Consider the following 18835-nt stretch of genomic DNA (forward strand, 5'->3'; position numbering starts at 1 on the left):
GTTATAGATTATTAGATTCCATGTGATAAAATTCTTACTTTTCTAATCAGTCATTAATCGTTGGTTTGAATTGGTTAAGATCTTTTACATTTGTTATAATATATACTGTTGTTTGATTATCAACATACAAGATACTTCCTTGTTTGTTTGTTTGTTTTGCTTAACATACAAGATACAACTTAATACCTCTATAATATTATAGTATGTATACTGTTGTTGGCCTATTATGTTTAGAAAAGTATCGAATAATATTATGCTCTTATTTGTGTATTAAGTGACATTTGTTCCAATAATTTTCTTCCATCATATATAATGTGATGATTATAATTGTATATTCAAAGTCTTGACTTATTAGGCTTAGAATTTATGGTCTAATTCTTCCGTATTGGATTTGGTTTCTTCATGGGGTGCATTTAATTATTCAACCTATACTGATTGTAATATATTTTGTTGTATACAACTATATATACAACAAAATTTCTCGTAGGACACCTTCTGTGTCTCATCTGTTTTTTGCTGATGATGCTTTGTTATTTTTCCGTGCGTCGCCTTCGGCTTGTGATCAAATTCTCTCAGTTACGAATGAGTTTTGTTCGGTCTCTGGTCAGATGATTAATATGCAAAAGTCTTTTGTGAAATTTAGTTCGAATACCCCTGATGATTTCAGAGACTATTTGTCGTCGACCTTACGAATGGAAGCTAGATCATCTTTAGGTCATTACCTTGGCCTTCCGGTTGACATGGGACGGCGGAAATGTTTGCATTTCCATTTTCTGTTGGATAAGGTGGCCCAGCGCTTATTGTATTATGCTTCGCTGAACCTTTCTTCTGCAGCAAAGCTGGTTATTATTAACTCGGTGTTGGTAGCTACTTTTAATCATATTTTATCAGTGTTTAAGGTTCCAACTACAGTTTGCGACAGGCTGGATTCTATGTTGTCTCAGTTTTGGTGGCGATCAGGTAAAGATTCTAAGGGTTTGGCTTTAGTTTCAGCCGCGGTTCTGCATTCTCCTAAAGGGTTAGGAGGTTTAGGTATCCGTCATTTTCGTTCTTTCAATCAGGCCCTTTTGGCTAAACAATCTTGGAGGCTAATGCGACAGCCACAACTTTTAGCTTCTCGGGTTCTTAGGACTAAGTATCCTAATTTATTTTCGCAGTCTCCTGCTCTTTTTAGGTCTCGGCCTTCTTGGGGCAGTCGAGGGCTTCTTGAAGGAAGTATTGTTGTGTCTAAGGGCCTGGCTTGGAAGGTGGGTTCTGGGGAGAAGATTAATATTCTGTTGGATATTTGGGTTCCTAATGTTAAGATTGAGTTTAAGGAAGATATTCCTGATGGTGATCGTCCTCTGGTGGTTGCTGAGTTAATGTTGGCTGGGTCGAGAACTTGGAATACTTCCTTGATTCGCCGGCTGTTTCCTCCTCTTGTTGCTTCTTCTATTATGGGTCTTGATATTCCCAGACAGAAGATTGATGATTTTGTATACTGGAAGTATACTAAGGATGGTATGTTCTCTACTAAGACAACATACTCTTATTTGGTGGCTCAGCATTTTAATTTAGATCTTGCACAAAGTTCTGCTATCTGTTGGAAACGGTTATGGGGTACTCCTCTCCTTCCTAAATGGAAGATGTTTGCTTGGAAAATTCTGCATAATGCTCTTCCGGTGACTGCATTACTTGTTCTTAAGGGCACACCTGTAGATCCTGTTTGTATTTTTTGCCGTGCTAATTCAGAGTCGGTCGTTCATTTGTTTTGGGACTGTCCTCTGATGCAAAGGCTTTGGGGGGTGGTCAATTTAACCCGAGTTATTGCTCCTTTTGTATCTAGTCTTTGGCCTCAGTGGTTCTTGGACTGTATTTCAGCCCTGATTGATGTTAGGGATTGGGATAATCTTGATAGGATGTTTGGCCTTCTGTGGGCTATTTGGCTTACTAGGAATAGTGTGCAGTTTCGATCTGAGGTTTTCTCTCCGTACTCTATTCTCCATTTAGTTGTTTCTTGGTATGAAAGAGGTAAAGCAGCTCGGTTGTTTGGTGGTTCTTGTTTAGGTAGTCCTCCAGGTTTTTGTAATTCTCCTTTGCTGCAGGTTCTTAGGGGTCGTAGTGATGATTGTTGTGAGGTTTCTATTTGTTTTGATGGTGCTTGGGATAAGGTTACTCATTGTGCGGGTACTGTTGGTGTGAGGTGGAGTCTTCTGATATTCATCTGGTTCATGGTGGGGCTCGTGCCTGTATTGCTAATTCGGCTCTTCAGGCTGAGCTTATGGCCTGTTTGTTTGCTTTGAAACATGCTATCCGTCACGGTGTTTATCGGGTCTTGCTACTTACGGATTGCTCGGGAATCTCCCGTTTATTGTTGGGTCCTGGTATTGCTGATATTTCTGTGGCTTGGGTTATTAAAGATATTCGGGCATTGTTGGAATCTTTTGTAGTTTGTCATATGTGTAAGGTGCCTAGGGCTGTTGTTTCTCAGGCTCATGATCTTGCTGGACCGGCTCGACGAAGGGAGTTACTGTCTTTTGTTTTTTAATTTTGGTTGTTCTTTGTTTTGTGTTCTTCTTGTCAAAAAAAAAAAAACTATATATACATATATACTTTACTAAGGTACATTACTCGTACTCTAGGAATCGGAATTCCAGACTCGGTAAATTTGTGAAGTTTGTTAATTACTGTACAATTCAATTAAGTATTGTTTGCATAATTATGTTTAACAATTCCTCTGTATTGTTTTAAAGTAAGATTATCGAGAATGATTTAATTAATGAGATTGCTTATACATGGATGATGTCGTAACCTTATTGAATGTTTATTCTTGACGAGCCCAAATTATGTTAAAATTTGTTTCAAAATGAATTTGAGAAAAATCATCTATTTTTTTATGATTAGATGTGAAAGAAATTGGTGAATTATTATTGGTGAATACATAAAGTCTCCTGTGAAATAGGGAAGACAAGTACTACTAGTAATTTGCAAGACTATACTCTATAATTGCATATTATTCTCCACTTCTGAGCTAGAATCTGATTATATATATTATGTATACACCGTCTAATTGACCTAAACTTGTTACCATGATCATACTATTAGTTCAATTTATATTATTATGAAGCATACTTGTAGGGAATATTTCAAGCACTACCCCTAACCTGAACCCCACTGTGATCATACACTAAAGCATGGTGGCGTCCAAAGGGAAAGAAGATAGAGCAAAAAAGTCGCCAACAAGTTTTAGGAACTTGTAAACCGTTCACGAGGTGAAGGTTACACCCCTTAACGATCCAGGAGATCGTTAACTCCAATAGGTCTGGAACCATGACTGGTAGTTCGGGGATGAAGGTACAAATCCAACCTAAAAGAGATTGAACCTGCCATAATAATAGGCCTCTACATTATTCTGATCGTATTCATGTGCGCTTTCTGACTAACATGCAATCAATAGGTTTACCCTAAACCCGTTTAATCTATGTTGGTTAGTTGAATATAATGCACAAATAAATCTATTATTGGCGATCACTTGAATTATAATCATATTAACCTAAACAAAATTATTAATTATCTTATTAAGCGTGATTACAATTATTAAGCGTGATTACAAGTACCAATTTCCTTTAAACATGCATAAAAGGTGTGATCAAGCAATAACAATAAATCATGCAACATGATAACAAAAAAAAAAATAAAAACAATCATGTTAAAGCATAATAATAGCAAGATCCTAGGCATGATACTAACAAGATTAATAACAAACCCTAGCATGTCACTAAACATCAAAGATCAAATATATAGCCCTAACATGATACTAACATGAATATTAGGAAAGAAAATAGGAAGCATCGCAGGAATCATAATAAGCATATTTGATATTATAACCTTTTCCCTAAACATGATACTAGAAATCATTGTTGTTATTCAAAACATCAAATTAAGAAAAACATCCTAACATGATACTAGGAATCAAAATAACAACCTAGACATGATTTCTATATCATAATAACAATAAGTCAATAAAAGTACTTACTTGGAGGCCTCGTATTTCTTTCTAATAACAAAATACACGCGTTAGTAAATTCAAGGAAAATATAAAATCAAAGAATTAAATAATAATTAAAATAGAGATTAAGAAAGTTTAGACTAGATTTGGGACCAAACCCTCAGAAATTAAAACCTTTCACGTCTAGGGCGAAGGCAACTTCGAACAATGCTAGGTGTGTCTAGTGCTAATGTATGAGGAATTGTGTTTGTAAAAGGCTAGGCTAGAAAGAGAGAGAGAAGAAGGAATTTCTTGATGAGAGTTGGTAATTAGGTTGTAGATTGGAGATTGTAGATGAATGAAAACGGAGTTTTTAGGAGACTATTTATAGAGAAAATCAGCCAAAAAGATAAAAAAACAAATCAGAGTTCTGACGCAAATAGAACTGAGTTAGCGCCGACGCTGGCAATTAGCGCCAGGCGCTAATGTCTGGCGTTAGGCGCTAATCCCGTTTTTGACGCGTTTTCTAAAATCAGATAGAATTTAACCGTACAGGAGGATAAAATCGTATTTTCCTCAAAAACACTCTTTTATTCTGATTAAAAACTCTAAAAAGTCCACAAAAGTCAATTTATCAATGCTAATTGAATTAGGAATGAAAAGAACCTTCTAGAAGAATCTAGAAGACTAAAACCATTCCTAATTGCATTAGGAATGATAAATCCATATTAAGCCCTCCTCTAGATCATTGGGCCTCATATAAGGCTCAAACCGGGCCTAGTTTAGTAATTTGGCCATAACTTTCTCAATATTCATCGGAATTGGGCTTATAATACATCGTTGGAAAGCTCTTTTCAATCCCTATCCAACTACACCATTATTGGACCCTTATTATGGACCAACCAAACTGGATTGGCTGTTTTCTTAAAATAGGTTTTCAAAAACAGAGAGAAAAGAAAAGAAATTAAAACTATCCGCAACACTAGATTTTTTACACTTTTACTTCATTTGATTATGATTCGACGTGAAAGGTACTCATCACCGGGTTTAGTTTTGGGGAGACACAAATGGGTGTCTACAATACTATCTTGGTTTTTATATTAAAATTAGATTGTGTGATTTCATTGAATTATATGTGACCTTATACATACTTTTACATGAAGATATATTATTAATGATGTGTAAATTGAATAATAGAAGTTTCGTAAATAAAGACCTGAAGTTTCTTAAATTTATAATGGGCTGAAAACCTTCCAGAATAATTTAGAAGTGTCTAATAGTTTTGAAAGTATGTGTTCCTATATATGTCATGCGAGACTTATTAGCTCATTCTCGTAGATGAATGAGAAATCTCATGATTATTGAAGAATTATGAAGTATTTTTGCATGTTGTTCTCTTGATTATATATAATTTATGGAAAATTCATAAGAGTATCTATTTGAGAAAAGAATAGTGTTATGAGTTCAAGATATTAAACATGCTATTTTGAGCAAATTACTTGAAGAATGTATTATGCCCATAGTTTACAGAATTTTCAACATAAAGGTTAATATAATTGGGCAAGAGGAACAAGTAAGAGTTTTATAAGAATATTTTTCTTTGCTTGATACATGACATTACCAAAAGATTTTATGGTTTAAATGCAAGGAATTTCAAGCTTGTTGGATAACTTAATTTATTTCATATCCCCACATGCAAGGATTAGGGGGGGGGGGATATTGTTATTATATGTAATCCTTGCACATGAATTGTATGATATATTGATGGTCAGTAGTGCATACATTAGCATTAATATCAATGTCAATAATTTATTTAATAAAAGCGACCACATAATTTACATATTTACAAATGACACCATCCTGAAGATGGATGTAAATAAATGAATGTCATTGATCATTACTAGTTGTAAATGCTCCAATTAAAATTATTGTCCCAGAAGGACAACATCGATTACTAATGAAACCTAAAGCACGGCTGAAGCGTTGTAGTCCAATAGATTAAAAATAAAAATAAAAATAAAAACCTTCGGAAAAAGGAATGGAGAAACTATTGACAATGACAAATTTGAGGAAATGATAAATCCCATTACATTTCTAGAATAAAATCATTTTTAGTAAAATCATTATGTCTCATGATTATATAAAAGACTCTAAAATAGTATGAAATATCCAACAAGATTAACATGTATCAAGATTATAGTCAAAACTCCAGCAGAGTATATGTAAGTAATTATTAGATAAAATATTAGTTGATTGTCTTGCCAATTGTATAAAGAAACACATGTTGGTGTTCTAATATCACATCACATTCATGGTCATGCATAAAAGTAAGTTTAATAAAGTGATCACTAGTGTTGGAAAACTGACCAAAGTTCAAATTTAGAGAAGTGATTGGATGTGATAATTAAATTAGGCCATCCGGGTTTAATAATTACCCGTTATGGAAACCTGAAGTTTCATTTGATAATGTGCTGACGCTCTCTTAATGTTAAATATATGAAATGAATTGAATGGCAAGACATAACATTTAGATTGAGCCATATTTGGATTGTGATTCATAATAATTTGTGTATATGAAAAGTTTCAAGGGTTAATAAGTTTTGATTTCTTATATAAAAAAGTAATGGGTGACCAGAAGTTCACCAAAATAACTTATATATTATTGTCAACTATCCAGTGACTAGAAGCTCACCAAATACACTATTTAAGTCTTTAAAGAACTGAAAGATCACCAACTAGTAAAATTACAAGCAAGTGATTTATGCTTGTATAATAATTCTTTTGATTGGGGCTATAATATGTCAGCACATAAGAAAAAGGAAAAGAAGGAAATTCAACTGCACAATATATGTCTCCCCATTGATGTTGAATTATTGATCTCCTGAAGAGAACAAATTGTGAAAGATTTAATAATAAATACATATGTGTAATGAAATGTATAGTTAATGAAGAAATAATTTTAAATTGCTCCCTAGAAAAGATAAAAACTTGTTTTAATATAATTATATTGAGAGATAAATTTTGTTGATTATGATCCTCCCATGAAATGAATTTTATTGCAAAGTACTAAGTTGGTGAAGAACTGTGATGCCCCTATATATGAGATATTTTACCAACTTAGGAGGAGAATTGGAGTAGGTTGGCAAATGTTAATTAAACTGATGATCCCTATATAAATAATGGTAATTTGAAATGTTTTCTAGCCAACTTTCGTCCATATGCTATCAAAATATGTTGCACATTGAGATAAAGCTTGCCAATTGTATATACTTGAATCACTACACCTGAAGTGTAGATTGTATAATCGGTTCCAAAATAAAGATGTGATATATGGCAAGATAGTGCAGTTGACACTTTTAATAGTGTAATAGTATATTAATACCAGGTGTATGAAATACCTTTTAAGTTGTGTAGATATCTTAATTATTACAATAGATGGCCTATGTTACAAGAAAAATTATGTTGGTACCAATGAAAAATGTATTCAAATTTCATTGTCAAAATAGCATGTAAATTAAAATTGTACCTTGAGGAATTATATGATGATACCGATATATGATGGAACCGATAAATAATGCATATGCATGATATAATCGACTAGTGAATAAGGGATCTGGAATATAATTTTTTTTTTTGTCGACATAATGATAATAATTAAAGTTTATCATGGACCAGAAGTCCAATGAAATATGGATTTTAAAATCCACAATGTACAGTGTCTTGCATTATTTAGAGTCTTATGTATGTTCATATACATGTGTGAGTCATAGGTTAATGGATTATTCATTTCATATATTGAAAGTAGTTAGATGCATTACTCGTTATATATTTTGTTTTCTATATCTCATATTGATGCATTAGTTCTATACAATAATTGTGGTATATGTGAATGTCTGTTCAAAAAATATATAGCATGGCGTATTTGTAACTTTGAAGGAAAATTTCAAAGAAATATTTATATTCCAATGGGCTTATAGTTGTGATGAAATTATTGAAAACGTCGATTTAATAACATGTTATGAATCATGTAAGAAGAGTTCTTGAAGAACTTATATACGACATATTTAAATAACCAGCCCTACAAATTTTTGAATATTACAATTATCAAACTCTTGAAAATTTTATGTGATTACATCATTGACATCTCAACCTGAAGTTTGAGTATATAAGAGTTAGTGAGATTTACTATTTGTATTCAATTCGTAGAAAAATTATCATGTAGTTAATTATGAAACTTCTAAAGAAACTGGATACTTATGCGTGAGAATGTTTCTTATGGTCCAGAAGAACCATGATTAGTGTAAATAATTACATATGTTATATTACAATTCATATGAGGTTGAAGAACGACATTAATAATGTCAAGTTTTGTCATCAACTGATTATTAATGAATGTTTGATCAAATAATGATTATCAATTTCTATTATTAACGACTTCCAGAAGAAGTCATAACCGCATAAGGTTAATTTTTAAATCAACTATTAAACAGAGATTTGATATAATGATATTAGAGATAAACACATGTATTGTGAAATGAAGACACTTCACATGCTCACGTGAAGACTTGAAGAATTGAAGATGCAACTTCAGCTTAGGAGAGTCGAAGATCAACGAATGATACTTTACTTACTACATATGAGAAGACATCCAAACATATTAGATTCATCGTTGTGGCACTAGAAGATTTCAAGTTATGTATTCATCAGGGGGAGAAAATACGCGCTGCACTCTTTTTCCCTTGACCATGGTTTTGTCCCAAATTGGGTTTTCCTGGTAAGGTTTTTAATGAGGCAGCATCTCGAGCGTATTACGAAGAATGATATACTCTTTTTCCTTCACTATGTTTTTATCCCACAGGGTGAGGCACAATCTTCGATAATGGACATCCAAAGGGGAGTGTTATGAAATATTTGTGGATATCCATTATCCTCTTTTGTATCATCCCAGAACAATCTAGATCTAGGGTTTATATTCTTATCCAATCAAACCCTAAAATATTGTATGTATATATACACCTTATCATATGGAATAATATACACAGATTTATTCTCTTTCAATCTCTCATCTTTCCCCTTATTTTACAACAATATATATATATATATATATGTATATATAAAATAATAAAATAAGTTTACTTAAGACTACCATCAGATTTAAATTATTTTCCTCTAAATTAGTGTGTTGAATAATTTACATCTTCCACCATTTTTCCGGGTAGCTGCAACTTTAATCTCAATTCCGAGGCTGCCTCCAAACACCATCTTCAAGTTACCTCCAATAATTGTTGGTAGAGCTAGACCCTAGAAAGAGGAAAACAATTGATAAGTTTTTTAAGTGATGACCAACAACGATAATTAGCATGCACACATACTTAATCTCTCATTCTTTCAATAATACAACTACATTAACAATTGATTAATTTTCTTTCAGTGATAACAAAAACAAAACGGAATAGTAGAGCTATAAAAATGGTCAAATGGAGTCAGTAATTTGATTTATTTTCTCTTAGTGATAACAAAAACAAAGTTTTTCTCGTGAAATAAGGACATTCTAGGGTCGAACCACTAGGAATGGGCAATTAATGCTAAAGTCAAAGCTAAGCTATTTCGATGCAATAAAGTGAGGTGTGTGTATTTAAAACAATCAAACAATCTAAATGAAATCAAATTTATCAAGCACTAGGGTTAGGATCCGCATGTACTCGGAATGGATATAGCTAATTGGGATTGGAGATGACTAAGTCAAGTGTTGCGAGGGAAAATCAACTAAGCAATCAAGAGAGTACGGTAGGCTAATCTCCTAGAGGTCAAGCTAGTGCCAACTACGACGAGAGACTCTAACTAGGAACCTTGCAAACCTACTCAATCGACAAAAGCAAGCCACAAATCAATTTTCCGTATCAATGAAAGCTTACAATGCATTCTAGTGTAATAAATCAAAGTTAGCTACTCTTCAATTAATCACACACACGCACTTAATCAATCAACCCATTTAATCACAACATCTACTCCATCAATTTCCCCAAATTAGTATCAATCTATCACTCATACATGCTTCACCATTCCCCTAGCAAGAGAACTACTCATAATCCATTGAAATTAAGATCAAAACTAAACTAATCAACAATTTCATCATCATCATATCAATAAAACCAATCCAAACACAAATTCAATTAAAACTTGAGCAATCAACAAAGAAATTGAAATGATTAGCTAAAAATAGCATTAAAGTAAAAGAAATCCTTACAAACTTGCTTCAATTCAATGGAGGAAATGCTAGAATTAACAATCTTCAATCATTAATCAACAATCAAGAACTTCTCTCTCTAAAATCTAGAGTTTCTCTCTCTAAAATCTAATTCTAATTTCAGAATTAATTCCCTAATTACTTCTCTAATGATTCTCTCTCTCTACAAATAGAAAGAAAATCTATATATAGTAAAACTAACTAAGAGAAGTTAGTTAGATCGTCCCCAAATAAACCCATATAGGCGCGGCTAACCATAAGGGAGAGCGCGACCGCGCAAATCTGGGTACGGAATTGGGACCCAGACAGGCGCGCTCGCACCCGAGGGAGGCGCGGCCGCGCCTGGGAGCAGGGCAGCCTTCTTCCCTATTATTCCGATGCTCCTCGTGCGTTCCACTTAATGCTCTTGATAAACACGGGACCTTGCAGTTTCTAAACTCCATGTTTACGGGTTCAAGACTAGGAATCATGCCCCCACGGCTTGAATGCACAGCTCAAGGACTTATGAACTTGCACTTCTCCATACTTTAGCTTCAAATGGAGAACACTAGACATCCTAATCAATGCCGAACTTGGGAAGAGGCCTCGGGAAAATTGGATAACGACCTTAACCTGAAAAATAAAGGTAAACAAGCAAATAAAAGAGAAAATAACAAAATAAACCAAGAAATGCATAAAGAAAGAAATCTAACTAAGAAAATGCAATCTAAAAGAAATAAAGAGTAAAATCAAGGAAAAGCTAAGTAAAAGAGCTATAGAATAACATGAAATTCACCCTAAAAAGAACCAAATGAGTGCCATAAATGACACTCATCAAATTCCCCCAAGCTAAACTTTTGCTTGTCCTCGAGCAAAACAAGAAAGAAAGAATAAGGATGAAAGACTTATTCAAAAAGAAAAAGAAAGACATAAGACGGGAATATACACTAAGACTCACTATCGTAGGAATCACGGTTGTTTTTAGCTACAACAAGCCCTTTAAACCCCAAAGTTGCCTATGAGGACGAGTGAGGTCTCGTAAAGGTTTCATAAGAGCTTAACCTATAACTCTCCACCAATATACAAGAGGCAAACCACAAAAAGGAAAGTAAAAGAAAGAAAAACAAAATTGAAACCTTTACAAATTGGACTTTACAAAATGACCACATTTCAAATGAATAAGCATCTTTCTTAAGCAATAGAGGTATGCACGTTTCAAGATATCCGAGGTTGATTGAAACATAGAGTATGCTAAGCATACATAACTAGTTATCTCAATTCACCTTCATCCCGTTCGATCTTACCGCGTTCTCCCTATAGTCTCAAATCTCCCTCTAATGAGCATCTCAATAGATCCTCGAAGGAGCCAGAAAAGAAATACTTTTAGGCTACACGACATCTTGACTATGCATCCCCTCTCTTTAGGCTTTAATTCATAATGCCCTCCCTCGAAATTTTACTCAATCTCTAGGTCGAAAGGTCTTTCCCAATGGTTATATCGTAAGGGCAAAAAGGGTTAGGGGTAGGATAAAATTTTAAAATTTGGTGGTATCCCTAATAGTGAAGCAAAGAACGGGCCCTTTCTTGGAATCACAATCAAGCAGTCACCAAACAAAAACAAACTAACTCCCCCAAGCTTATTTAAAGCCATACTCACAAACATATATACAAAAAGCGTAAAAGCTTCTCCCCAAAGCTTGAAGGAAGCATTGTCCTCAATGCTTGAAAAGGGGAAAAGAATCACATCAAAATATTTTTGAATTTTCTCATTTTCACCTTTTTTATTTCTTTTTATGCATAAAATCAAAGAAATGTCCCCGCCTCTTTTAACTTTGGACGACTTTTACAACTTTGCATTCATTACGTATGTAGACACCCATTTGTATCTCCCCAAAACCAAACCCAGTGATGAGTAACTTTCATGTCGAATCATAATCGAATGAAGTGAAAGTGTGGAAAGTCTAGTGTTGCGGATATTTTTTATTCTTTTCTTTCTCTCTGTTTTTGAAAACATATTTTAAGAAAACAGCCAATCCAGTTTAGTTTGGTCTATGGCAAGGGTCCAATAATGGTGTAGTTGGGTCGGGTTCGAAAAGAGCTTTCCAACGATATATTATAAGCCCAATTCCGATGAATAATGAGGAAGCTATGGCCAAATTACTAAACTGGGCCCGGTTTGATATTTATATGCGGCCCAATGATCTAGAGGAGGGCCTATTATTGATTTATCATTCCTAATGCAATTAGGATTGATTATAGTCTTCTAGATTCTTCTAGAAGGTTATTTTGAATCCTAATTTAATTAGCATTGATAAATTGACTTTAGTTGACTTTTAAGAGTTTTAATCAGAATAAAAGAAGTGTTTTTAAGGAAAATACGATTTTGCCCTCTCGTACGGCTAAATTTTATCAAATTAAGAAAACGTGTGGAAATTTATTTCCAGCGTCTGAAGACAGGACCAGCGCCTGGCGTCTGGCGCTAGACTTGGCGTCTGACACTAGATCTAGCGTTTGGCGCCACGCGCGTGGTTGGCGCTGCGATCGTGTTTTATTCTTTTCAAAACTCTGATTTATTTTTTTATCGTATCCGGCTGATTTTCTCTATAAATATCCTCTTAAAATTCTGTTTTCAATCATCAATTTCCATCAACAACTCTCTAATTCTCTTCTCTCTCTAAGCTAAAGCTTACTCTCTCTCTCTCTCTTATTCTAAACTAGCCTTTTGCATACAAAATTCCGCGTACACAAGCACTAGAAACACCTAGCCAAATTTGAAGTTGCCTTTGCCTTAGACCTGAGAGGTTTTAATTTATGAGGGTTTGGTCCCAAATCTCTCTTTCAATTATTTAATTTAATTGTTTGATTTTTATTTTACTTGAAGTTACTAACGTGTGTATTTTGTTATTAGAAAGAGATACGAGGCATCCAAGTAAGTGATTTAGTTGATTTATTGATATTATGATATAGAAATCATGTCTAGATTGTTATTATGATTCCTAGTATCATGTTAGGATGTTTTGATCTTCCTAGTATCATGTTTAGGGTGATAACTATAATTTCTAATATCAAATATGACAATTGTGATTCCTGAGATGCTTCCTATTTTCTTTCCTAATATTCATGTTAGTATCATGTTAGGGCTATATATTTGATCTTTGATGTTTAGTGACATGCTAGGGTTTGTTATTAATCTTGTTAGTATCATGCCTAGGATCTTGCTATTATTATGCTTTAACATGATTATGATTATGATTATGATTTTGGTTATAATTATGATGATTATTATTATGTTGCTTGATATTTTATTGTTATTGCTTGATCACACCTTTTATGCATGTTTAAAGGGAATTTGTACTTGTAATCACGCTTAATAAGATAATTAATAATCTTGTTTAGGGCAATTTGATTATAATTCAAGTGATCGCCAATAATAGATTTATTTGTGCATTAATATTCAACCAACATAGATTAAACAGGTTTAGGGTAATCCTATTGATTGCATGTTAGTCAGAAAACGCACATGAATACGATCAGAATAAAGTAGAGGCCTATTATTAGGGCAGGTTCAATCACTTTTAGGTTGGATTTGTACTTTCATCCCCGAACTTCCAGTCATGGTTCCAGATCTATTGGATTTAACGATCTCCTGGAACGTTAAGGGGTGTAACCTTCACCTCGTGAACGGTTTACAAGTTCCTAAAACTTGTTGGCGACTCTTTTGCTCTATCTTCTTTCCCTTTGGACGCCACCGTACTTTAGTGTATGATCACAACGGGGTTCAAGTTTGGGGTAATGCTTGAAATATTCCCTACAATGTCCTTGCCTTTTTTAACTTTGGACGGCTTTATCTATCATACATTTACCATTATTCACAAAATATTCACAAAACACAAGCTTGCTTACAAAAGGAACCAATGTCCATACTTATAAACCACAAACTCCAAAAACATGACCATTTGCTTCACAAAAACCAAAAATGGAACAAAAAGAAACAAAAGGCTCAAATTTCTAAAGATGTGGCTTGAAAAGAAGGGAAAAGGCTCAAATGGTTAGCAAGAGGGCAAATGTAGACCCAAAGAACTAAAATAAAGAAGATTAAACCTAGAAAATGAAAAATTACCACCCCGAAAAGATGCCTTTGTCCTCCCTAGATGGTTCGGTCTCGTGTTTGAGAATTATGAGTCAAGATTCAAGATTAGGTCCGCAATAGTCAAGGATCCATGCCACTCATGCAAGATATGTAGAAGGGTTGAAAAATGATGAACCTCACATGGATGTAGCAAAAACTCATTATAGGTGTCAAATCAACCATAGGAAGCAACTATCAACATGCCACAAACAAGTAGAATCCAGTTTCATGATCCTCCTAGTTCTAGAACATGCTACCTTAGCATACACCTATCTTAGAGTCAACTAAGTATATTCTCAAACCGTGCATACCTATACCATTTAGAAAGATATTCATTCAAAAGCAAAAATCGGTTGTATATAGTCTAATTCAAAAAGAAAAACAAAAAGGATGACAAATAAAGCCTAAAAACATACCAAAAACCAAAAACAAAAAGAAAGAAAAATAAAATAAAAGAAAAGAAAAGAAAAGAAAACCATAGATAAAGGAAAAGAAGGAAAATAAAGAATGAAACGAATATGCAAGTAGAACATGTAATTCCCAATCGACAAACAAGTGATCAAATGACAACATTGCCAATGATCCCAAACACTCTAGGTGTTAAAAGCATCCATCTTCGAACCATTCAACTTTTCTTATAACTAATCCTAAACTATACATCCAAGAAAATAAAAGAGAATAAAGGAAAATAAGAAAGTTCTCACCGGCTTCCAAGCAATGCTAAAATAGTAAGGTGAAGTAAGGTGAAGAGTCAACTACCTCATGAAGCTCCAAGACACAAAGCATCATCATCAAAGCCATATGAGAACAAAAAAATGGAAAAGAGAACTATGGACAAAGAAAACGGTTAGTAACTTCAAAACAAAAGAAAAGAATAGAAAAGGAAAGAAACTAAAAAGTGAAAATAAGCGAAACTAAACTATTAAGAGAGCAAAAATAACAAAATAAGAACTAAAGAACCAACTAAACATCTAACTAAACAACAAAATACTAAACTACAAAATTTTGATTCAAGGGTTTGGATTCATGGGATTTGGATATTAGGGGTTTGGATTCTAGGGAGAAAATCACACATCATCATCACAACAATAAGAAGATCAAGAATAACCAAAAATCATAAAAGTAGGGTCAAGAAAGAGATTATCAAGCAAAGAGACAAGAGAAACAAGGTGAGTTTCAACAACAAATTGGCCACCGAGACAAAATCCCTAAGAAAAGGAAAAGTTCCCCCAAGCTAATCAAAGATACATCTCAACATCCCAATAATACAAAGCAAGCACACATAAGACAAGGGATGGAGGCACATGACACAAAAATGAGGGAACTAGCTACCACCACCACTCGGCCCGGAGCCATCATTATATTGTTATCCCCATCATAGGAAAACTTGGATGGGGGACCATGAGGATCCCATCCCCCGGTGTAACCGGGTGACCAACCATAATGCCCCTAAAGTTATCTTGTTTCCAAGGGGCAAGGGGAGTGAATTTCTCAGGCAAAGCGAGCGGTAGAGGGTGATCGGGGTGTACATAGGGGTAGTTAGGATCACCATGCTCATCGGTAATCGTAGTTACCATGCTCATTGGGGAATGAGCGAGTCTCGGTGTTGGACCCCGGGGGTCCTTGACAATATGGGTACATAGGTACCCCATCACCCCCAAAAGATGGTATAGGACCATATCGGGGTGGAAAGTAAGGGTAGTTAATAGGGGGAGTGATTTCTCCCCGGTTAACACCCGCATCATACAAATGTTGTTGTTGGAGAAACATACCTTGTTGCATCTCCGAAATCCCTCTCATATGAGTATAGAGGGCCTCAAAATCTTGATCATACATGCCCTCCAACCGGATTTGCATGCCCTTCATTTGAGCACTAAGGGCATCCAAATCGGAGCTAGAATATTGGTGATGTTTCTCTTGATGTTGTTGTTGTGGCTCTTCTTCTTCTTCACCCATCTCCTCATCATCATCATAGTAGGGCGGGTGGTGAATCATGGGGACATGCCAAATGTTTGCTACATTCTCTCGGTGGAGAGAAGTCAAGGAAGGGTTAGGGAGATAGCACCAATGTTCATTGTCCCTTAGCCAATCAAATACCTCGTCGTCATCATTCTTTGCTAAGAAATGGATTTGCTTCAATTGCTTGACGTCGAGGTAGAGAGAATCAACATCCCCCACCGGAGTGTAAGATGACAAATAGTGCCCTAGCTCAAGGTTGGTCACTAGCTTAGTGACCATGCTCCCACTAGGGGTGTTCAAAAATATCCAGTCCGAAATATCCGATCCGGAAATCCGATGATCCGATCCGAAATTTCGGATTTCCGATCCGGTTTTTAAGGTTTCGGATATTTCGGATCGGATATCCGAATTTTTTTTCGGATTTTCGGATCGGATACAGATCGGATTTTGTCCGAAAATTTTAACTACCCGATCTGAAAACCCGACTATCCGATCCGAATATCCGACTATCTGATCCGAAAATCCGGATATCCGATCCGAAAATTCGGATATCCGAAAATTTTGGATCGGATTCGGATCACAATTTCTCCGATCCAAAAATTTCGGATATCCGAAATTGAACAGCCCTAGCTCCCACAAGGGATCTCGCCGGAATCCCTATCTTGCAACCCTTGGAAATAGCTTGCAAAAGTGTACCCCAAGTTTAGGTGACCCCGGTACTCCGCACGAGTAGCCACCCATAAAATCCGAAGTTCCAATTGGCTCATCTTTCCCAATTCTTGCTTCGGGAACACCGAATATCCCAAAAGCCTATGGAGAACCCGGAGACATGGTTGGTATACCTTACTAATCTTGGCATACCAGGTCCCAAAGTCACCATAACCAGAAATATCGCCCCACCACGAATTCTGATCATATTCATTGTCGAAGAAGAGCTCGGGATCCAAAATATCAGAATTTGGATCGAAGTCTAGAGCCGCATTAAACTCTTCCAAAGATTGATCAAATTTAATGTTGAAGAGTTGAAATCGGACACGGTAGATATCACCCTCGACCACCACAAGATCAACCGTGTCCAAAAACTCCAAAGTTGGTTGAACATATGTACGGAAGCTCCAACTCACAAAAGATCCCATGCGAAGGTTGTTAAGCAACTCCCTCAAGTCTTCATCAATTCCCAATTTAATCATATCCGCTTGAAAGTAGTGGCGGGAAGGCTTGAGGGAACGGTTTTCTTTGAGGTTGGAGTATCTAGCTTTTCGGATTTGGTCGGTAATTCTAAGTTTGGGTATAGGGGTAGGTTGACGTTGTTGTGAGGTAGAGGGAGAAGGAGCGGGTTCTTCATTGGTTTTTCGTTTCTTGAAGAGGCTTTTGATGTGTTTAGACATGATGATTTTCAAAGATAGCAAATCAAAACACCACAATCACCACAAGAAACTCCAACCAACAATCTTGACTTCCTCAAACAAACTCCTTTACCAAAACCGACAAGCAACAACTTACTACCAAAGTTGAGTAATCCCAAATATATACACACAATTACCACCAATTTAAGCCACCAAATGCATTCAAACCATATACCAAGCACAAAGAAATCAAGAACCAAGGCTCAACATTATCAACGAAGCACCACTACCAAAAATCTGATCACAACAATTCTCAACAATAACGATCAATCAAGCTACACAAACAACAAACAACACAATGTAAGCAATAATCAATCATCATACATCACAAATAACCAACCAAAATCTAATTTCAAACATCAAAACCACCAAAATACATACTACTACTATTCATACCCATGAACTACCTGAAACATGAAATTATATGCTATAATAAAGCAATTAAGAGTAAGAGTAGATGATTATACCATACGAGAAGCAAGTTAGAGCAATCTTTAGCCACCAATTTCCACCCACACGAAAATACCTAAATTAACTTCAACAATGGAGGAGAGGGAATGGTGGTTGTTATGGGTGAAATGTAGTATGAATTTGTTAAAAATTGGAAGAATTGTGAAAGGATTTGATGAATTGTAATGGAAATTTGGAGGAATTTGAGTGAAATTTGATGAATGTGAGTAGGGTATGGTGCGGTTTTGATGAGGGTGAAGGGGTTTGTGTGCGTGAGAAATGAGGGTGAAGGGGAAATGAGGGAAAATAAAGAAGAAAGAAGAAAGAAGAAGGCACAGCTGGGGGGGGGGGGGGGGGGGGGGTGCGCGGCCGCGCACGGGCTAGGCGCGCCCGCACCAGCTGCTGCTCCTCATGCCTTCTCCTTGGTGCGTTCATGCGTGGGTACAACGATAACTATCATTCCGGGATTTTTGACCCCATCATAATGATCAATTTCTAAATGTGAATAATGTGGGTTCAACACCCCTAAAATAATGGTAGAACCACGATGAACTCACAAAGTTCAAATTTCTTCAATCTTAAGCACAAATTTCCTATCTTACCTTTCTAACAATTCTTACCCCTTTTACCTCAAAATTTCTATAAAATTGAATATAAACACATCAAATTGCTAAACACCATTCCATTGCTCGTTCCCA

Source organism: Chenopodium album, chromosome 1, assembly GCF_948465745.1.
Source record: "Chenopodium album chromosome 1, dcCheAlbu1.1, whole genome shotgun sequence".
NCBI lineage: Eukaryota > Viridiplantae > Streptophyta > Magnoliopsida > Caryophyllales > Amaranthaceae > Chenopodium > Chenopodium album.